This window comes from Amblyraja radiata, chromosome 7 (assembly GCF_010909765.2).
Source record: "Amblyraja radiata isolate CabotCenter1 chromosome 7, sAmbRad1.1.pri, whole genome shotgun sequence".
Taxonomy (NCBI): domain Eukaryota; kingdom Metazoa; phylum Chordata; class Chondrichthyes; order Rajiformes; family Rajidae; genus Amblyraja; species Amblyraja radiata.
In genome coordinates, this window is record NC_045962.1 from 71,756,181 (window position 1) to 71,780,174 (window position 23,994).

The 23,994-nt window shown below is 42.9% G+C and overlaps 1 protein-coding gene across 3 annotated transcripts in view; it reads left to right on the forward strand.

Annotated features, from left to right (window-relative positions):
- lypd6b (LY6/PLAUR domain containing 6B) overlaps nt 1–23,994 on the forward strand; it is a 154,524-nt gene that overhangs the window by 70,421 nt on the left and 60,109 nt on the right. For 2 of the 3 annotated variants that reach the window (XM_033024729.1, XM_033024728.1), the window contains 2 exons: nt 8,349–8,471; nt 19,287–19,442. The gene's annotated coding sequence lies outside the window, so the exon portion shown is untranslated. The remainder of the gene's footprint in view (nt 1–8,348; nt 8,472–19,286; nt 19,443–23,994) is intronic. The other variant, XM_033024730.1, reaches the window with a different exon arrangement.

The window sequence follows — 23,994 nt, forward strand, 5'->3', positions numbered from 1 at the left end:
TCCTTCCATTTGGCCTATAAACCCATGACAATGAGATTTAAAAATTATGTTATATTGTGAATTCTTGTGTGAATGTTATTTGGACACATAGGCTATTTAAAAATGTTAATCTATTCTTAAGAAATGGATAGATGTTGAGATCTAGTAATTGAATTTTGTAATTAGCTACAATTAGGTTATAACTAATTATATGCTTTAATTTCAAGTCATCTAAGTAAGATTGTTTCATATTTGTTTCAGAATGCTTCAATCTATAATAACTGAAAATTTCTTTCAGTTCTCTTAATTTTTAAGAAAGTTATGGGCTTTTGACTGTTCTCGATCACAGCTTTTGTGTTAAGTCAATCAGAAAGCAATAGGGAACAAGATGCTAATTTCCGAGTATGAAAATGGCCATAACTCTTTTAATACTGAAGATATGAAAGTGAATTAGGTGTCAAATTAAACTTATTTTTATGCTTTATCTGATGGGATAAATTACAGACTTGATATTTAAAATCTCAAAATGTTGTAACATTGCTAATAGATGCTGCCTCACCCGCTGAGTTTCTCCAGCATTTTTTGTCTTACTTTCGATTTTTCTAGCATCTGCAGTTCTTTCTTAAACGTTGAGTTACTCCAGTACTTTGTGTCTTTACCTGAATGAGGTGGTGAATAGAACAACATAATAGCACATTGGATTTGAAATATCGTGCTGCCAAATACACCATTACTGCCCTGGTGTTAAGGCTAAATAATACCAAGTTCTACCTTGTTTTCTTATTCCACAACAATCCTCTTTGAGCGAATAAACGCTTGACCTCCTGAGGAGAGCAAAAGTGTAAGTTAGGCAAAATTTGTACATTTCAAGCTGATTAAATCTGTAAATAAATGATTAATCGCTACCAGGCATAGGTTTGGAATGTTGAGCTTAGAACAAAAAAAAGGCACTTCTGTTTCTTTTCTCATGTGGAGGAATATTCCTTGAATCAAGGTGTATCTAAAGCTGTCTCTACGTATGGCTCTGATCAACTACTTTTCCGACGAAGTTAATTCAACCACTTCCAGTTTATTTTCCAGTACTGATGAACAGAACATGAAGATTTATTAGCAGGATTTACAGGGTATGTGAATGCTTCTTGGTATGCAGGGCAAACATGACAGTCCTGAAGATGCTCATTTGTTATTTTGGTTCAGATATGCAGCTGTTAAATTATGGGAATGTAGGAATACAAGACGGAGCAATTAAGTAGGAGGTTGGCTATTCAATCCCAGTCAAGGGGCACTGTGGCGTAGCAGTAGAGCTACTGCCTTACAGCGCTGGAGACCCAGCTTCGATCCTGACTACGGGTGTACACAGAGTTTGTATGTTCTCCCCGTGACCAGCGTGGGTTTTCATTGAGATTTTCGGTTTCCTCCCACACACCAAAGACGTACAGGTTTGTAGGTTAATTGGCTTGGTATAAATATAAAATTGTCCCTAGTGTGTGTAGGGTAGTGTTAGTGTGCGGGGATCGCTGGTTGGTATGGATGCGGTGGGCCGAAGGGCCAGTTTCTGCGCTGTATCTCTAAACAAATTAAACTAAAACCTATTACCCAATCAGTTGGATATAGAACATAGAACAGTACAACAAACAACCATAAACATTTAGACAGGTACATGGATAGGATAGGTTTTGAGGAATATGGGCTAAATGCAGGCAGGTGGGACTAGTGTGGATGGGGCATGTTGGTCGGCATGGGCAAGTTGAGCTGAAGATCTGGTTTTCATGCTTTGTGACTATGACTCTATAACAAACATATATTTTAACCTTATTTTCTTGCTTTGGTGCCTTAATTCTCCAGACAATTTCCCATCAAAAATCTATCAATCTCATTTGGAATTTTTCAGCTATCTTAGATGTAACGTTTGATGTTGAGTTTAAAGACGCACAATTATTCCCACTCTTCTTACTACGATGAAGGCCTATGTCCTCTCCCCTGTAAGGATGTGTATTATTATTCAGGTGCTTTCTTATCTGAGGAAATGGTTGGTCATTTTCTCCTCTTTTCTAAACACTTGAATTAGATTGCCTCTTAATCATCGAGAGCCAAGAGAGTATTAATTTGTTTTTTGCAAATAGACTTTTACATTTAACCCTTTACAGCCAGGTATATTTGACTTGCAACACATCTCCAAAAGGGGTATCTGGTACATTCCTCTCCCCTTTGCATTTCAGCACCCCTAGATGAAGGTCAACATTACATTTCAATTTACATCCTTGGCATATGAGAGGTCTGTTCAAGAGTCGGGTAACAGCAGAGAAGAAGCTGTTCTTGAAACTGGTGGTTAGTGCATTCAAGGTTTTGTACCTTCAGCCCCACCAGAGAGGAGAGAGAAGAGGATGACAAGGGTGTGAGCAGTTCTCGATAGTGTTGGCTGCTTTCCAAGACTGTAATTGGAGTTGATGGTGAGGGGGGGGGAGAGGCAAGGTTGAGGCTGTTTTAGTTTTTAGTTTCAGAGATACACCATGGAAACAGGTATTTCGGCCCACCGAGTCCGTGCCGACCAGTGATCCCCATACACAAATGCTTATCCTACACACTAGGGACAATTTACAATTTTTACCGAAGCCAATTAACCTACAAACCTGTACGTCTTTGGAATATGGGAGAAATCTGGAGAACCTGGAGAAAACCCACAAGGTTACGGGGAGAATGTACAAACTGAACTGACAGCATCCGTAGTCAGGATCGAAACCGACTCTTTGGCACTGTAAGGTAGCAACGCTACCGCTGCGCCACTGTGCCGCCCCATGCTTTGTGTGAAGGACTGGACTGTTTCCATGACTGCAATTTCTGGGGGAGAGGGAGAGCTGTGTTCCTAGAAAAGAGCCCGTGTCACGACTTTCCGCAAAATGAAACTATGTAATCTACGCACGAGCCAAGAAATGCAAGTTGAAAATAAAAAGAACATTTTGTGTTTCTCTAGTTATTTGTTTCGCATAAATTCTATGAGAGCAAATTTTATTCCATATCTCAAGATTTTGGGTAGTGATTTGTGAATTTCCTCAACCCGAATGCTCGTAAAGCGGAGGATGCCTGTACTTCTGGTCGGGTGAGATCAAATGAGTTAATGCAGCAGTTAGAAGTGTGTAATGTCTCTATGGCTGGACTTTCATCCATATCAGCCATCTTCCAGAGAATGTAAACGGATTCCTGCTGGGCTTTCCCAGGCCATTTGTACACTTGGAAGATATCCTGGTTACCGAAGCCTGAGGGATGAACACCTGCGGAATCTGGAAGTACTGAGTGCGCTGGACTCGGCAGGTGTACCGTTAAAGAGACGTAAGTGAACATTCTTGACAAGTGATGTACAGTACCCGGAACACTGCATGAATACTAAAGGACTGCACCCAGTTCAACAGAAGGTAAAAGCCATTACCAACGCTCTTGTCCAACTAATATACTTGAGCGTGGACATTTCTGGAATTGAATTATTCTAGTAAATTGCCAAGTCTAGCAACACTCTTATCCCCATTACATTAATTGTGGCGAAAGCATGTGAAGTAGAGTTGAACTGAAACTTAAGTAAATGCTATTGTGCCTTCTAAAGAATTGCTGCAGTTAACTGATGTGCTGGTCCACTATTCAGAGAGAGAGTGAGAGAGAGAGTCAATCTTGTGAATTGTCACTGTGTTATACCAGCGCTGTGTTGCCCATCCAATGGAAGGTGGTTCAGAAAAGCAGAATGGGGTTATGACCAGAATACTGCCAGTTGCAATGATAAGATACTCTCAGATGGACAAAAACTATTCAGCCATCATGTCTGAAACAGCTTCATAAATACAGGCATGAATAACATTTCACGATCTGCACAGATCAGAAATCCCTCCTTCGTCTGGTCCATGAAAAGAAGTCGGTTTCTCAGATGGTTTCCTCACAAACCGTTGATCCTGAGAGCATGTAAATAAACTATTGTTTATAGGAAATGCAATTTTTTTCAATCATCTTGATAACTTCCCACCATGAGTGTAATCCCTTTCATCAGGGAGAGAGGGGAGAGGGTGCGACAGAGAGGGGAGAGGGTGAGAAAAAGAAAGAGAATGTGGAGAGGGGAGAGGAGCGAAAGATGAAGGGAGAGAAAGTGGGGGATCTCCCTGCTTGCTGTGTTCCCCTGTTGTGGATCGAGGAAGACTGAGCCCCTGGGATAAACACGAGGGGAGACCAGCACTGCCATGTGGTCAAGACAGGGCTGCCTGGAAGAAGCCCTCGTCAGTCAGCACCCCCACAGTGGTTAAGACTAAGTGGCTGGGGCAAGCCTAAGATGCTGTGCCTGTTTCTACCCACGAACAACGAGGGACTGTTCCAACACACAATAGACAATAGGTGCAGGAGTAGGCCATTCGGCCCTTCGAGCCAGCACCGCCATTCAATGTGATCATAGCTGATTATCCCCAATTAGTACCCCGTTCCTGCCTTCTCCGCATATCACCTGACTCCGCTATCTTTAAGAGCCCCATCTAGCTTTCTCTTGAAAGTATCCAGAGAACCAGCCTCCACTGCCCTCTGCGGCAGAGAATTCCACAGACTCACAACTCTCTGTGAGAAAAAGTGTTTCCTCATCTCCGTTCTAAATGGCTTACCCCTTATTCTTAAACTGTGGCCCCTGGTTCTGGACTACCCCAACATTGGGAACATGTTTCCTGCCTCTAGCATGTCCAAAACATTAATAATATTATATGTTTCAATAAGACACCCTCTCATCCTTCTGAATTCCAGAGTATACAAGCCCATCCGCACCATTCTTTCAGCATATGACAGTCCCGCCATCCCGGGAATTAACCTACGCTGCACTCCCTCAATAGCAAGAATGTCCTTCCTCAAATTATGGGACCAAAACTGCACACAATACTCCAGGTGTGGTCTCACTAGGGGCCTATGCAACTGCAGAAGAACCACAGAGGCACCAGAGACCACCAGCGCCGCCTCTTCAACCCCAAAGCTGAGCTGCCAGGATAAGTCTGAGGCTGTCAGTGCCACTTCTTCAGGAAAGGGTGAACTGCATTGAGAAGCCAGAGATCGCTATGCCACCTCTTTCGAGACCAGGGCTGAGCTGCCGGGACAAGCCAGAGATCGCCAGCGGCACCTCGCATGCCCCTTAATAATGAGTGACAGCGCCTACACTCGGTTGGTGGGGGCGCTGCAAGCCGGCAGCCCTGTCAGCAGCGTGTTAGTCTTTTCAACTTTTTTTTTTTTTTTAGTATGTTTTAAAGTATGTTTTTAATGTTTCTTTGTGTGTCTTGTGTGGGGTGAGGTGTGGGGGGGTAAGGGGGAAGCCGTTTCGGTCGCCGGGGGAAAATGGAGGAGGACTGGCCAAATTTTGTGCCTTCCACCACAGTGATGAATGCTGTGGTGGATGTTTGTGTTAAATTTTTTGTGTGTTTTTGTGTGTTCTTTATCATTGTACCGCTGCTGGCAAATTCATTTCACTTGCACTTCATGTGCAATGTGACGAATAAAACTGATTGTATTGTATTGTATTGTATTGCTGTTGCTTGTGAATAAATCAAAATCAAAAAATTACATGCGATCCTAAACATTCTTGGCTCTGTAAATAAAACATATCATGTGAGTTCACCCTACTCCGAATGTCTGTGTGGTCGCTCCCAAAACCAGCATCGTCCCCGTCGCCACAGTGGGAATTTGCTGAAATTACCTGTTTAGGTCAATGTACTTGAGTTTGGTGAGGCAGAAAGTTGTATAGCTGCAGGAGAGATGTGCCTAACACTCAGTTTGAGCCTGCGGGGTTATTTAAAGTTATTTTATTTCACGTGAGAGAACAGACAATTATGATGGAGTCATAGTGATACTGTGACAGCAGGCCCTTCGGCTCAACCTGCCCACACCGGCCTAATATGTCCCAGCTACACTAGTCCCACCTGCCATCATTTAGTCCATATCCCTCCAAATCTGTCTTATCCATGTACGTGTCTAACTGTTTCTTAAATGTTTGGATAGTCCCTGACTCAACGAACTAATGATATTATACATCTCTATAATTTCACCACTCATCCTCCTGCACTCCAAGAAATAGAGTCCCAGCCTACTCAACCTCTGCCTATAGTTCAGACCCTCTAGTCCTGGCAACATCCTCGTAAATCTTCTCTGTACCCTTCCAGCTTTACAATATGTTTCCTATAACACGGTGCACAGAACACAATATTCTAAATGTGGCCTCAACAACGTCTTCTACAACTGCAACATGACCTCCCAACTTCTAAATACTCTGCTTGATGAAAACCTTTTTGAACCCCCGATCTGCCTGTGACTCCACCTTCAGGGAACTATGCAGCTGCACTCCTAGATCCCTCTGCTCTACAACACTCCCCAGAGCCCTACCATTCACTGTGTAGGTCCTGCCTGATGTAGGTCAATGTGATTGAAAATCTCACCAAAGGTAATTTTGGGTAATGCACTATAGTTTAAGCCATTTGGGCATATGTACGCCAGAAAGTCAGAAGAAATCTGGCATCAAAACGTCCATACTATATTAACAATTGATGGTCACTCCCTGAAAAATGTGCACAAAAATGGTTTGTCCATGTTAACGTGATTTTTGTTTGTGCAAAATGTTCAAATCTTGACTATTTTAATAAGTTTAAGAACCAATTAAGCAGGCACATGGATAGGACAGGTTTAGAGGGATATGGGCCAAACGCAGGCAAGTGGAACAAGTGTAGATGGGACACATTTGTCGGTGTGGGCAAGTTGGGCTGAAGGCCCTGTTTCCACACTGTATGACTCTACTAAATTAGCATCAGTAAATTCTAAGCTTCACCAATTTCTGATCAAGTTGTTTGTGATGTTCCAGTCTAATATCCCAATGATTGGAATGATTCAATCATTGAATAGTTGTTTCAATGTCATCATTGAGGTGTCTCTTGTTTTACACCGCACCTTGCATTGCTATTTTTCAAATTTCTGTTCCTCAGGGCAAGGCACTACTAAAGGCATGATGAGTCAGCTATATTAGCTATACAGTGACATGGCAGGAACGCTAGAATAAAGAATGACTCGTGTCTGATTTGATTTCAAAACTAAGCCAAAGGATTTTTAAACTCTTATTTAATTAGTTTGTAACAGATTTGTCTTGTTATAATTAGGTGAAAATTACACACTTGTATTTCAGGAGCTGCCTATACATGTTCGGAATTAATCTTTATCTAACAGGTACCATATGAGAATTTCTATGATTGATAATATCCACCGTAGTTAATTTAGTCACTTGCACCGAGATACAGTGAACAGCTTTTGTTTGCGTGCTATCCAGTCAAGAGAAAGACCGTACATGAATATAATTGAGCCATCCTCTGTGCAAAGATAAAGGATAAAGGACATTTAGTGCAGATATAACATTGAAGTCCAGGTCTAGTAGACAGACACAAAAAGCTGGAGTAACTTAGCGGGACAAGCAGCATCTCTGGAGAGAGAGAATGGGTAACGTTTCAGGTCGAGACCCTTCTTCAGATGGAACCTAAATTTATCTTATGATCCTCCTGGCAGCAGTTAATTAAACAAATATGATTTAAAAAAAAAAAATTGCCAATGTCGATAGTCAGGGAACCAATTTTTCGAAGGATTAGATGGTATCCCATTTTCATTGTTATTTTTATTCATGTTTTTTTTGTGAAGGACCTAAAAGCAGCATTGAAGAGAGAATTTATCTTGTTAATTTTTTACATTATTTGTCAAAAAATGCTGGCTTTTGGTTATTTTGTGTGGTCACCAATGCATCTGTAAATAATGAGGACATGTAAAACGTTTGTTTCAAATCATTTTGACAGAAGGGTGCTGAAATCAAAATGGAACAATGACATTCTTACTGGCAGCAGCACTACTGATATGTTAACATAGGACTGAGTGGGCACCATTATAAACACCAAAAAGAAATGCAATATATAAAAACAAGCCAACAATATAGTGCAAAGACAAACACAATGCTCCCCCCCCCTCCCCACAAGCCGCTGGTGCTATGAAGGTGGTTTGTAGTGTGGAGTTGGGGTTCTTAGTGTTCAATAGCCTGATAGTTGTTGGGAAGAAGAAGCTCCTGAACCTGGATGTTAACAGTTTTCGGGCTCATATGTCTTGTTCCCGATGGCAGGAGTGAAGAGTGAAAAGAGAGCTTGGCCAGGGTGGTGTGGTTCTCCGATGGTGCTGGCTGCCGTTTTAGGGCAGTGCCTCCTATACATTCCTTCAATGGCGATCATGAAGAGAATCGCCATTTTGAATTGGAATGTCAAATAAATAGACATTGACATACATCAGCAATTCCATATATCATATATGGAACTTTATAGAAACTAACAAATTGCAATATTCTGTTGCAGGTGTAGATATTCAGCAGAGTATGAAATTAAAGAAGTTGAAGACATTTGCATGAGAAGCAAACCGATGGACGTTTCCAAGGTTGCGGTTAAGAAATTACAGTAAATTATGGGAACACATTACATGTAAGTCAGTTTCTATTTAGAGAAATGGTGGTTATGGCATTTCAGGCATCGGGCGGTCATTAGGACAGATGACTAATTGCATTGGTTTCATTATTTTGTTAATTATAATCTGGATTGTAGACTTGCGACACTTAAAGCGCTTTTGCACGGGGCGACTTGACGCAAGATGTAACCAGAGTGAAGTGGTCGTGGTCTAGCACGGTATCGCACGATATAACGGGGTGTAGATAAAGAGTTCCCACGGTACTCGACATTTCCGTTATTTGTGCGAGTGACTTGTCCGTCTCCCGAGCTTTCCCGTTAAATCTTGAATGAACATTGTGAACTACACGTGGCACAAATGATGTCACTTTTTTTTTCACACACTATAAATATCCTCCCTTGGTTGAATTGGCTCATTTGGAGACATGCCTATACTAAGTAGTTTCGAGTACAGGATGGTGGTTTTTTTCATTGACGCGCTCAGCAGCCCACTATGTGCATCGAGGACGCTTGCGTGAAGGCAGAAGGGAGAGATTCATTAAAAAGAGAATTAAGAGGAAGTCTCACTGGGTGAAGCCCATCTTTCAACGGAGACCTCAATTTGGACAATATGATCAACTGCTTAATGTGCTGTGCGAAGAGGATAAAAGTGCATTCACAAACTTTGTCAGAATTTCACCCGAGCTCTTTAATGAGCTGAAGAATAATTTGGGACCTCTGCTGAAGAAGACTGACACTGTAATGAGAAAGGCACTGGAACCAGGGTTGCGCATAGAGACCTATTCCTCTCTGTCAGTGTGCTGCCAGCTGACCCTGTTTTGGTCCCAAGTGCGGTGACCTTTCCATAGATGGTCCTCTGATTAGTGAACCATTGCATGAGTTGGTCATCTGCATTACAGTAGAGTGGTGGAATTAAATAGAACTTCAAGCATTGGATGTATTCCGTTATATTAAAAGTTCTGGACAGTAAATAGAGGCCTGTTTAAGAGCCTGCCCTCCGCATTTAATGTGCTATTTCTTGTGCTTCTTGGATACCTGAGCACAAGTTGGTAAATACAGATGGCCTTTTTAAAGGCAAGCATTACAAGTGAGAATTGCCTGCCCTCTTGCATAATTCTTTTTATGACTCTTAGAGACATGATTCCAACTTCAAACACAGAGGGTGTAAAAGCTGTCTGCGACTTTTGTACTTTGCAGCTGCAGGGCACAGACAGACTTATAAGAGAAGTTTAAGTTAACTGCAAACACAGCACTTTTACATCAATAGCAATGTATGATTTTAAATCTTGGATAACATTAAATGGTTCTCCTGTTGATGAACTTATATATCGTTATATATACTCACATGAGCACCCGGGATACTCCGCAGCCTTCGTCTCCAGCAGGTTCCGTTTTCTCTCCCTGTTTCTATAATCCTCTCTGGATTTATCGTAGAGAATCTCATTAAATTGGTACCATTCTACAAGTTCCCCCTCTTGTTCCCTGGTGAAGTTATATGGCCTTACCTTCTGCCATCTTCCCTTTACATAAGCGTCTGTAGAGGCTATTCCTACAACGGTTACTGGGGAGGCAATCTGAAATCCACCTTGCTCACCCTCTCCCTGCTCCAAGGAGCCCACAGGCAGTGTTATCTGTGGCATCTCCTGTTGCCTCTCCACCTGTCTCTCTTGCTGCGTCTCCTCCTCATTCTCCTGCATGGCAAAAACATCTCTGACATGCTTTACCCCCTTTCTTTGAGCTTTTCTGGGAGCCATCTCTGCAAATGTTCCTGTTAAAAAGATTCTCCAACAATGACAATTAGGTGGGACGTCCTCGAAGGACACATGTTCCATTGGCGATATTGAGACCACCTTTTTTACTCACCTTCTGTCCCCTCTGTCCAGCTTCCGGGTTTACCGTTCGCAGGAGTTCCCACGGTAACCGCAAGAGTTATTACGGATATCGCACGGATATCGCACTGGCCACTACGTTCATATAAAGTTGCAATGCTCAACCACAAGTGTACAAGTCACTCTTGGAGAAATTCAAGCTTGCTTGCTTGAATTTTCTCCCGAGTCACCAAGTTACACGATTACCTGCCGTTAGCGCCACGGTGGTCCACGGTGGTCCACGAATGCCGTACTGTTATCGCACGAGGTTCCCACGATGTTAAACTCTGGTTAACTCTTGCATCAAGTCGCCCCGTGAAAAAGGCCTATTACAGTTGGTGCATGAAAATAGTGAGAGAAATTAACATTCCAACTCCAAACCCACCAAGAAATGTTGCTAAAACATAAAGAGCAGGAACTGGTTGTGACTATGTATATTGTTTAGTCTCTGAGCGTCACACAAAAAAGGACTTCCATTACACCCTGGTGTATATGGCAATAAACTAATTTGATGATGAATATGAATCTGAAATGATGTGTTTTGGGAAGCTAAACCAGGGCATGTCTTGATCTGGCCCAGAGGAGTATTGTAGAACAGAGAGACCTAGGGAAACCAATAATTAGTTCCCAAAAATAATGACATAGGTGAACAGGGTGGTGATGGAGGTGTATAGCATGCTTGTCTACACCAGATGGGCCATTAAGTGCAAGGGTTGGGATGTCATGTTACAGTTGAATATAACATTGATGAGACCACACCTAAATATTGTATGTAGTTCTGGTCACCATATTATTGGAAGGATTTGCTTAAGCAACGGAGGTCACAGAAAAAGGTTCAGAAAGATTTTTTTGGGCTTGGGAAGATTGTTATATGGAGAGTCTGGGACTGTTTTCCATGGAGTGAAGGAAGCTGAGGGGTGACCTTTATAAAGGTTTATAAAATCAAGAGGGGCATGGATAAGATGGATGGTCTCAGTCATTTTTTCTAGGGTAGGGGAGTCTAAAACTAGAGAATTTAGGTTTAAGTTGCATCAATCTGCTGGTGTGCATGCATTGTTATATTTATTGTTGTATTTTTTTGCTACTGTGTGTACGTCATCATCATCATCATCATCCTTTATTGTCATCTTGCAAAGCAACAGATGTATAATGCAAAATGAGAAGACGTTTCCCTGGGAATACCGGAGCATCGCACATAAAACTTAAACATTTCACGCATACATTGTTTATTCACTGGGCTTCTGAGGGAAGATTTAAAGGGAACACAATGGGAAGTTTTTTTACAGAGGGTGGTGGAAATATGGAATGACCTGCCAGAGGAAGTGCTTAAGGCTGGTACAGTTTCAACTTTTAGAAGGCATTGAGACAGGTGATTGAGAGGAAAGGTTTAGAAGGATATGAGCCAAATACAGGGACTAGCTCATGTAGGCACATTGATCAACGGATAAGTTTAAACAAAAGGCCTCTTTCCATGAAGTCTAACTCTATGAATCCATGAGCTAAATAATCAGCGTTATTTAGCTTTTGTTGAATTGTTTATTACTTGGAATAGGATGGGCGACTGGCAAAAAGACTGAGTGTTAAATGTAGTTTCACCCCCAGGTTAAGGGTTCCATTCCTGAGAACTCTTAACAATTCGCATGTCACAAATGAGGCCGCAAAATGAGGGCCAGAACAAAACAGGGTTGGCAACAGCCAACCAAGAAAGGGTGGAGCCCTACAGCTGTTGTGGACGTCGAAAAATCTATTGAACGTTCATAAGCTGGAAAGGACTATTGAGTGTAGGATATCATTATATTGGGTGTAGAAGGCTCTGTTTCCCAGGCAGTGCAGCCAGAATACATCCTACCTAGTTAATGTATAGCTGAAGATAGACACAAGAAGCTGGAGTAACTCAGCTGGACAGGCAGCATCTCTGGAGAGAAGGAATGGGTGACGTTTTGGGTCGAGACCATTCTTCAGACTGATTATGGATAAGGGAAATGAAAGATACAGATGGTGATGTGGAGAGATAAAGAACAATGAATGAAAGATATGCAAAAAAGTAACGATGAGAAAGGAAACAGGCCATTGTAAGCTGTTTGCTCGGTGAAAATGAGAAGCTAGCACTTGGGTGGGGGAGGCATAGAGAGAGAGGGTTATATATAACAGGTTTATATAACTGAGTCAATTATATATAACAGTATATTGACATTTCCCACAGATTTTACCAGCCTTATGAATGAAGTTGGTACATTTGTTTTTTAGAGGTGGTGTTCTTGTGCAAATAGAATTATGAGATAAGACTTGTGTTACAGAATTATAACAACTACATGTTAATATATAAAAAGTAATGCAGTAAATTCTGTTGAAATGAGGTGATGCAATAAGGTCCGAGTCTGAAGAAAGGTTCCTACCCTAAATGTCACGAATCCATGTTCTCCAGAGATGCTGCCTGCCTGACCTACTAAGTTACTCAAGACACTCAAGTATCTTTCTTTTGTTCACCAGCATCTACAGTTCCTTGTTTCCAAGTTCTGTTGCTTCCCTTGCACCAGTAACGATAATAATATCTTTATATTTTAAATCAATCATTTTGAAAGTTTTATTGTGATTTCCAGTTGCAACAGGTTTCAAATGGCATATTAATGACACTGCTACTGAGTTATTAATTATTGCTACAACTTATGTTGGTGCATCCCTTTAATTAACTACGATGCCCTGAGGACCCTCACTTGTGAGAGAAGACTGAGTGGCAGTAGAATGACTGAGAGGTCTGACTGAAAAATCAAAAAAGGTAGAGTTTCTCGCCTTGTAAAGGCAATGAAAAACCAAGTGTGTTCTGGAAAGCGGAACCAAGCAATTGAACACCCCGAGAGCAACTGAGGGACACTAGAGGGGCAGGATGCACAGGAAACCAGATTTCAGGCAACTGAACCATCCTACCAACAACTAGAGAGGAGTCCTGTGCTACTATCTCAGCGTCTTCATTGGAGACTCTCGGACTGACTATCTTTGATCGGAGATTTACACGGAATGCTGGAGTAACTCAGCGGGACAAGCAGCAATTCCGGAGAGAACAGATGGGTGCCGTTCCGGGTCGAGACCCTTCTTCAGACTGAGTCAGGGGAGACTAGAAATATGGAAGGGTAAGGTGTGAAAACGACAGATCAAAGTCTTCCTTCACAAATTATCTTTGATCAGACTTATCTTGCACGAGTCGTTATTCACGTTATTTCCTTTATCGTGTGGATCGCTCGATTGTAATCATGTATTGTCTTTCTGCTGACTGCTTAGCACGCAAAATAAGCTTTTCATTCTACCTCGGTCCACGTGACCATAAACTAAACTCAAACTGAAAGAGAATAGAGCAAATCTGAGATAAAATGAAGGATTTCGAACTTGCCATGTTGAAGATGAAGGATCAGAGTGTTCTGGGTGAAATTGAGCTATTTGTCGGGAGAACAGCGGTCAGGTTTTAGACGCATTAAGTGTTATGGCGACATAGGCATGGAGCAGGGGTTTCAGTCGAGGTCAAATTCAGCTTGGAATGAAGACTGGGAGCATTGTTTGGTGTTCAGCTTCAACGACAAGTAAAAGTAGGGGGTTGAAACTTCCTTAACCACCTACTGTCCACTTTGTAAATGCTCACAAGATGTTAATGAATGACTGGATATTTTGCAGTGGTGCATTCTTAAAAGCTGAATAATCAGGCAAAAGCTTGGATGAAGCTTTTTAAGATCACTGTCTTTATGTGACTAGCAGTTTACCTTCAAAAGCCAGGGACCCATTGTTGCATGAATTGAGGACGATAACAATCTTTCCGCATACTGTTATTGTAAAAAGTGGTTTCCTTTGATTCTTAGAGTGGATAACATCCCACCCAGTTAGAGCTTCTTCTGAAAATAAAATGATTATAACAGTCCAGTCAATGTTTGTTCAAGGTGCAGTTTCAAGATCTCTCTTCCGATAATTCTGAAATCCTGTGAACTTAGGCCAGCAACTGACAACTTTAACCAACTGCTGATTCATAATAAGTAATGGCAGGATGTGAAAATGCACCCAAAGTGCCCTTCTTTATGCATAGAAACAGGATCACGTTAATCACGGAAAGGTTACACCAGAGGCACAGTTTGGTATAATTGTACCCAGAATTAAATAAAACATCACATCCCCGCATTCTGAGTTCATTCCCCTGAACCTTTGACTTAAGCCCTTTAAGGAGATGGATGGATTACTTGTCGAACCTTGCTGAGACCCATCTTTCTCTGATAGAATAGAATAGAATAGAATAGAATATGTTTATTGTCATTGCACAAAACTGAGCAACGAAATTCCATTTGCTTCTCCTCCGTTAAAAGAAATACAACACAACAACCAATACACATATGTACAGTTAATAGTAAAATAATAGATACATTTTTTTTAAAGTTTAAAAGAATTTAGCCGTATTCCTCGAAGTTACTTCTTGCTTCCCAGTGTTCACTATTGGAGTTAAGCTCTTTTACCGCACATGGGTAGAAACTATTTTTTAGTCTACCGGTGCGAGCCTGCAGAGACCTGAGTCGCCTCCCCGAGGGTAGCAGAGTAAAAAGGTGGTTGGCAGGGTGGGATGTGTCCTTCTTGATATTTATGGCCCTGCGCAAGCATCGGGCCTTGTATATGTCATCCAAGGAGGGCAGGTTAGCGTTTGTAATGCGCTGCGCAGTTTTTATAATTCCCTGCAGCGCCCTCCTCTCAGCCACAGTACAGCTGGCAAACCACACCAGGATTCCGTAGGTGAGGATACTTTCCACGGCACATCGATAGAAGGACAGCAGCAGCGGCTGTGAGACGTTAGCTCTCCGTAGAGACCTCAGGAAATACAGCCGCTGATGAGACTTCTTCAAGAGAGTGACTGGTGTTCATTTGCCATTTGAGGTCCTGGGAGATGTTTATTCCCAGGAACCTAAAGTCGTTGACTCTCTCCACCATGTCTCCTTTGATGTATAAGGGAGCAGGTTCCTCTCTCCTCTTCCTCCTGAAGTCAACGACAAGTTCTTTTGTCTTTGATGGGTTTAGTACCAGGTTGTTTTTGGTACACCAGACGGTCAGTTTTTGGACTTCATCCCTGTAGGCAGACTCGTCATCGTTGTTTATCAGTCCCACCACAGTCGTGTCGTCCGCAAACTTGATGATCCTGTTTGTACTGTGTGTTGGTATACAGTCGTAAGTGTATATTGTATACTGTATACAATATATAGTTAAGCAAAACTAAATCAGACTCATGTAAATAAGGTGTCTTGAACCTGGATATACTGTAGGTGACTTCTAGCTTCAAGCACAGTTTCTTCCCAGTCCTTTACCTCTAACCCAGGGCTCGAAATTAATGGTTACCCGGTTGCCAATGGCCACCTAAAGTCCCGCCGGGCAACCTAAAAGCCGTGTCATTTTGCCCGGCTTGGCAAGTGAAGGAAAGCTTGGCTGAAGTGGACAGCGGACAGCCTGATGCAAACTGTGCCAGCGCTTCTCAGAGAGCTCCTGCCTTATCCTTGTTCCCTGCCTTGCCCTGTGGAGTTGCTGCTTGTTTATGAACCAGCGGCTCAGGCAGTGGATTGGCGTTCGACACCGCTGCAAATTGTTCAGTTGCTGTTGTTCCCTTAAAGGGTCTGACCCACTTTGCGATTTTTTGCGGCAACTGCGGAGCGTCAGTGACGGTTTTATGGGCGTCAGTCACTGACGCTCCAGAGTCGCCGAAAAATTTGCAAAGTGGGACAGGCCCTTTAGAGGAACAACACCAACAGAACAATTTGCAGCGGTGTCGAGCGCCAATCTGCTGCCTGAGCCGCTGGTTCACAAACAAACAGCAACTCCACAGGGCAAGGTGTTTTATCTAAAATCACATACAGTGCAAACAGGAAGTTGCCAAGTTTCCACCAACAATAGCCATTTTTGTTGCAGTGCAGCTTTTCAAAGCAGTTGCCACCACCAACCATAGCCATTTGTTTGCAGTGAAGTCTTTCAAAGCAGTTTCCACCACCAACAACAGCCATTTTTTTTGCTGTGCAGCCTTTCAAAGCAGTTACCACCACCAACAACAGCCATTTTTTTTTTGCAGTGCAGCCTTTCAAAGCAGTTACCACCACAAACAACAGCCATTTTTCTGCAGTGCAGCCTTTCAAAGCAGTTACCACCACCAACAACAACCTTTTTTGCAGTGCAGCATTTCAAAGCAACCATATTTTCATTTTCAAACCACATTCAGGGCACTCACAGTTGAGTATACATGTGTTCAGTGTTATTCACAGCTCAGAGAGACATGACCCTCTCACTTCCTCCATCTTGCAGAGACTGAGTGAGGCACAACACTTCCGGGTTTTATAGTCCCTCCCATCAGCAGGGGCAGCAGAGGGAATGTCAACATTTTTTAAACATTAACAACTCTTTGATTTTTAATTGTTGGGAAAAATCCTCTTGTCCTGACCAGCGGAGGGGGACTCTGAGTACGAAGGCAAAAAATCACAGCCGTAAGTGGCAGCATTTTTTCAAAAATCATGAAACAGGAAACTGGAAGTGGTCAAGATCTTACTTTTAGTAATATAGATGTTTAAAATCCATGCATTGAAGGAAGAATATTTTACAGCCCATCTGTGGTCCCTAACCCTAACCGGGCGTCACCTGCAGGACAGCATACGTCAGCATGTGAGAGGGCGCATGACATGATGAGACACCCAAATGTCGCCCCTGAATTTTCAACATTCCAAAATCCTGGGTTGACAGCAAGACGCCGCATGTCACTACATGCGTCACGACCCGACCACGACACGACAACCTCTTTTCAGGCAGTCGCCGAAAATGTCGCCAAAGTGGGATAGGCCCTTAAATCCCTCACCCCACGGGAGGGGGAGAGAAACTGCAAAGCCACCTGCCCGCGTTTGGTCCATATCCCTCCAAACCTGTCCTATCCATGTACCTGTCTCTGTCCCTGTCTTTCAATCTGTCTCTGTCTCTCTCTATCTCTGTCTCCTTCTCTGTCTATCTCTGTCTCTGCCTCTGCTCTTTCTGCCTCTCTCTGTCTCTGTGTCTCTGTCTCTCGCTTCCCAGTCCTCCCCCACTTTTTCATCAGAAACCCACCCCAAAATTTGGGCATTGAAGCTCCCCCTAATGCTCCTGTGTAGTGCCAAGTAACAGCCATGTTGCTGAAAGGGTGGTTGTGATACAGCATGGTGTTCCTGAAGTCCCACACCAGAACAGCTACAAACATCTGCACTCTCCTTGACCTCGTCCTTACCATACCGGCAAGTTCAGCTGAGGTTGAGCGAGGCTTCAGCCGGCTGAGGCAGCTGAAGACCACCATCAGAAGTTCCCTCCAGGATGACCAGGTGACGGACCAGCTCCTCATCATGCTGCATGCCAGTAACATCAAGGACTTTGATCCCCGGCCAGCTATCAGCTTGTGGCATGCAGGAGGGATGAGGGCAAGGAGGCCTGACATGGGAGAAGACCCAGCTGCAGCATCTGCCTCGGGACCTCACTCTGACAGTGACAAGTCTGATGAGGAGGATGCTCTGCTCGAGAGTGACTCAGATAACATTTAAAATGACTTTAGATGTATGCGAACAGCTTTGTCTTTACTTTGCTTTTCAGGAGATGGTTTAAATATCAAGCAGAAAAGTGACACGTTCTCACAAATATAATGTTTCTGTTCATTTAAAGTGGTAACCTCACATTTATCCACATTAAACTGCATCTGCCATGCATCTGCCCACTCCCCCAACCTGTCCAAGTCACCCTGCATTCTCATAGCATCCTCCTCACAGTTCACAATGTTACTTTGAAATCCCTTCATCTAAATCATTGATGTATATTGTAAATAGCTGCAGTTCCAGCACCGAGCCTTGCGGCACCCCACTAGTCACTGCCTGCCAACCAATTTTCTAAACCAGTCTGAAGAAGGGTTTCGGCCCGAAACGTCGCCTATTTCCTTCGCTCCATAGATGCTGCTGCACCCGCTGAGTTCCTCCAGCAATTTTGTGTACAACCAATTTTCTATCCATGACAGCACTCTATCCCCAATACCATGTGCCCTAATTTTGCCCACTAATCTCCTATGTGGGATTTTATCAAATGTATTTTGTTTTAATTTAGTTTAGAGTTACAGCATGGAAACTGGCCCTTTGGCCCACCGAGTTTGCGCTGACCAATGAGTGATCCTCGCACATTAACACTATCCCACACACACTAGGGACAATTTACACTTTAATCAAGCCAACTAGCCTACAAACCTGTACGTCTTTGAGTGTGGGAGGAAACCGATCATCTCAGAGAAAATCCACGCTGTCATGGGAGAATGTACAAACTCCATACAGACAGTGCCCATAGTCGGGATCAAACCAGAGTCTCTGGCGCTGCGAGCGCTATTAGGCAGCAACTCTACCGCTGCATCACCGTGCTGCTCGTTTAAAAAAAATTGTTGAATCACTCTTGTGCACTTGTACCTTCTGATACTTAGTATGAGAACATAAAAAAAAAAGGGAGGGAGTTGAGGCAGATGCTGTAATGACATTTAAAAGACACTTGGACAAGTACATGGATAGGAAAGGTTTAGAGTGATATGGGGCAATCGCGGGAAAATGGGACTAGCTTAGATGGGGCATCTTGGTTGGCATGGACGACTTGGACGGAAGAGCCTGTTTACGTGCAGTATGACTATAACCAGGAGCAAGAGTAGGTCCTGTCTGATCAAATCAACATTTCCACTCAATCCCTTTGTCTTTTGATTGCCTTAACATCCAAAAACATATTAATTTCAGCCTTGAATACACTTTACGGTGTATGCTTTTATGTGTCTGATATTTAGATAGTTGTAGCTAACCAAGGAATTGAACAGAAAATCTTCTCCCTTGAGGGGCCATGTCACAGGCATCCACCTCTGAGAGGCAAGAGGATACATGCTGCATTGCTTTTACCAAACATACACATTAAACTGGAGCTGTTTCATTTACAGTGATTACTGGGTTTGCCAAACGTGCAAACTAGAAGATAGAAAAATAAATTACATCTAGCCCTGAAAACTGGATCAAATGCTGTGGGGCACAATGTGGCTTTGGAGGTGGATATCAACGTAATAGAACGAATAGTTGGAGAAGAATTGGTAGTGAAGGTTAGTATTTATAGAGAAATGAGTCCAAAGCTATTACCTTGATAGTCTTTGTCCTTTATGAGTTTAACATTGATTCAGATTATTTATTTATGCTTCTTACATACTTACTGATGTATTGATTTGATGTATTTTCTTTCTATTTTAGGCTTCTAGTGTAAATTGTTTGATTTATTTTTCCCAGTTAAACTCTTGACTTTTCTTTACTCCTTTTCTGTGCAGTATTGAAAGTAAATGGATGGTACATGAGGTGCTCAAAGTAACTTACAATCTGATGGGTGAGACGCAGATAATAAGAAGTTAGGGCTGAAGAGATTTCTGATCCAATTCATCCAATGTATTGGTCTATATCCTCCAATTAAATTGGCAGCAGTTCAACAGCAGGCTTCGTTTAGCATGCAGTTAAGGTGATTCTGGAGCTGGAGCTCAGCCCTTATACTTTAGTTTTAGTTTTAGAGACCAGCAATCCTCGCACATTAACACTATCCCACAAACACTAGGGACAATTTACACATACACCAATCCAATTTAACCTTCCTACCTGTACATCTTTCGGAGTGTGGGAGGAAACCGAAGATCTCAGAGAAAACCCACGCAGAGAATGTACAAACTCCGTACAGTTTGCACCAGGCATGGAAATCGCTATCAAAATATGGAGGGGACAGGGGAGACACAATTTCTTGGCAGCCGCACGCTCACACACACACGCGAGGTAGTATCTTTGCTTCGGAGGCTCAATCCAGCGCTAAATGCAGCTCAACTCTGCCTGTCTCGCCGGGTTAATCTACAGCCCTGCCTGGACTGACGGGACACCAGCGCAGCTTCTCCGCGCTGGCTGTAAACCTGGGCCATATTTCCATTAAGTCCAGGCAGGGCTGCAGGTTAACCCGGCGGGACAGGCAGAGTTGAGCTGGGTTTAGTGCTGTTTCTCTGCGCTGGTTGTGGGCCTGGGGGCTCCGCTTCCGTCTGACTCCCGACATCTCTGGCCACCCCTGGGTGTGGGGGGGGGGAGCACGGGTGGGGACGGGACAGCGCCGGAGACCAGGATCGATCCTGGCTGCGGATGAGGCGCAGGTCTGTGCCGAGGGTGTTTTGGCACGTCTCCCTCCTACAATCATCGCGCTGAATTATCATGTCCCGTCCCCATTGCCTGCTGACTGACGTCTCTCTCATCCAATCGGCGCCCTCGATCAGCAGCCCCACCCCCACTGTCTTGAGGAAAGCGGAGATTTCACCGGGTTTTAAAATCCGGATTACAAAAAATGGGGGGCACTGTCCTACACCTCTCAAAATAGGGGGGGACGTATCCCACCTGCCCCCCCCCCCCCCCCCCCGGGATTTCCACCCCTGGTTTGCACCTATAGTCGGAATTGAACCTGGGCCTCTGACGCTGTAAGGCAGCAACTCTACCGCTGCACCACCATGCCCGCCTACTGCGAGGGTCCTGTTTTATGCTGGGTCATGAAACTGCTTCTTTTTTTTTTAAAGGAAATCTGTGCCCACCGCAGTTAATAGTGAATTTTCAAGGGAGGCAATGCGTAAGTTTGGGCAGCTGTTAGCAGAACAAATGATGCATTGTTTTGTGCATGATGATGGGTAACAACATTGTTTACATGATTAATATGGTATACTAAATTAATTTTCTACAATCCTTCTATGTCCATAATCTCCACTTCCCGATATTATCTACCTGACTAAGACAACAGTCTCTCACAAGATGTAATTTATTTCATTGCCAAGGCACCTTCCTCCCATTCTATGTCTTATTTTGTTTGATGTGATTTAAATATATTTGGGAACTGAAGGCAGTGTGTATCAGAACAATTTCTCATTTTAAGACATTGCCTTTGCCATTGCAAATTTAATTTGCATGATTTTTTTTGTGTTTTTGCTTGGGGCGTCTCCTATAGAACTACTTTTCTTTCCATCACGGAGATGTACACAAAAGGAACTGCAGATGGTGGTTTACCAAAAGAAGACACAAAGTGCTGGGGTAACACAGCGGGTCAGGCAGTATTGATGTAGAATATGGATAGGCAACGTTTCAGGTTGTGTTTGGGTCAGAGGGGACCCGACCCAATACGTGGCCTATCCATGTTCTCCAGAGATGCTGCCTGACCTGCTGAGTTACTTCAGCACGTTGTGTCTTTCTTTCAATCACATATGTGTCAGGTGCAGTTGCATTACACTAATGGTCACACTCTACCTTTGTGCATTGCTTTCTATTTTACACATCTGATGGTGGATCATTTGGCAGTAAGTGGCTCATTCATTCAATGAAAACTTGCCTATACTTGGTGCTTTAGTGCATCAGGGGATAATCCTCAACTACCATGTGTGCTCGCAACACTTGTAGACATTATCATGAACATGCAATTTCTTAGCCTAATATTGAGTAAAGATCCGCTTTCAACAATGCTTCGATCTTTGCACGAAGTAATTTGTTGTGCTAGGAAAGTATTAAGGGATCATTATTATAATAAATACATTATTTATATGTTGTAATTACCTGCTGCACATTTTTAGTTGTTGATAAGTAGTCTGCAAATGACATAACCATAATGGTTAAATAAAAGAATTACTCTTTTTATAAAAATGGAAGAACCAAGTTACCATAAATTATTATTTTGTTCTATAAATGGCGGCAAAATTACATGTTCAAGCCTCTTAACATACACTTGGATTATGAGGAGGCATGAAATCCCATTGCAGATCTTTCAAAGAAAGTTTACTAGGTTAATATCTGGAATAAAAGGATTGTCTTATGAGGAAAGTTTAGACAGATTAGGCTATACTCATAAAGGTTTACAAGTGTGGGGCAGCATAGTGGTGCAGCGGTAGAATTGCTGTCTCAAAGCGCCAGGGACCCGGGCTTGATCCTGGCGACGGGTGCTGCTGTACGGAGTTTGTACATTCTCTGTGATCATGTGGAGAGCAGGTGGTAGTTTCCAACCCTGAAGCACTGCCATTGTGAGATGAATAAAAACTGGGGCTTGTCCTTAATCCAACTTTAATCCTAACTGTGTGCACATCATTTCTCTCCGTGCAATGAAGCAGTTGTTTGCAAACTAGGGAGCAAATTACATCAGGCTTAATTGATTAAGGGAGGAATCGCATGTGTCGCACGAGGTTTCCCCTGAGCATGCAAGACCTAATTAGCAATTGGGAAAATGCGTAATAACAGATTGGTCTCTGCTGCTGGCTCAGGAGGTGCAATCTTTACATAGTTGGAAGGCAGGATTGAACAAGTGTTTAACTTTACTTAATCATAAGAATTGTTGCTCTTTTTGAGAGCAGTACAAGGTCACTAGAACATAAAAAGCCGGTTAATTTTAACAGCCAACGTTAAACAGGCATTTGTCACAATTTGTTGTCACCCATTCCAGTCCTATGTTGAAGAAAGGAGTCACATTGATTTAATAGCTTTGTTATTGCTCTGAAGTCGCTAAAACAAAAACAAGGGGCATCTTCATATGTGATGCGAGCTGATGAGGGTTAGCAGGGAGTTCCAGCAGAATAATGCAATTGAGCACATATTTTCAGCAAGGGTCAAAGATTGGTTTTGGTGCCTTCAAGCAAAATCAAAATGATGGCGTGTCTTTCACTGCTGTAGCCAAGGTAAGTCATGCCAGCAAAAGCTGAAGCTCCAACAATTCAAAATTTATATTGAATTATCCAGTTGGGAAATCCAAATGTCACAATGGAAATCCAAACGTCCAGAACCAGGGGCCACAGTCTTAGAATAAAGGGGAAGCCATTTAAGACTGAGGTGAGAAAAAACTTTTTCACCCAGAGAGTTGTGAATTTGTGGAATTACCTGCCACAGAGGGCAATGGCCAAGTCACTGGGTGGATTTAAGAGAGAGTTAGATTGAGCTCTAGGGGCTAGTGGAATCAAGGGATATGGGGAGAAGGCAGGCACGGGTTATTGATTGAGGATGATCAGCCATGATCACGATGAATGGCGGTGCTGGCTCGAAGGGCCGAATGGCCTCCTCCTGCACCTATTTTCTATGTTTCTAATGGGAATGTCACAAAAATGTAAATAGTGATTTGGATGTCAAGGGGTTGCAGCCAAGTTGAGTGAGTGGACAAAATGTTAACATATTAGAGTCGGAGAGAGTAATATTTTTAACAGCTTTAACGGAGTAACAACTTTAACACACATTGTTGAAAATTGTGAGGTTATGCACATTGTAGAGAAAATATCAGGTATTTGATGAAATGTCAGAAATTTTGTTTTTGAAAGGGGCTTGGGCATCCTTGACCATAGGTCACTACAAGCTAAATTGCAGGTTTTGCAGTTAATTAAGAAGACAAATGATATATGTCCCAGTTTTGTAAGAGTAAAGATGTCTGATTACCGTTTTTCAGAAGCTTGATGATGCCACATCTGATGCACAGTGTGCTGTTTTGGATTCCTTACTTAAATACGAATCTTCCTGCTCTAGTGCAGTGAAAGTTTCATACTGGCAGAGGGCAGCTGTAGAGTTACGATCGGAGAGTCATAAAGTGCTGAATTAGATCCTCTAGCTCACCGAGTCGGTGCTGACCAT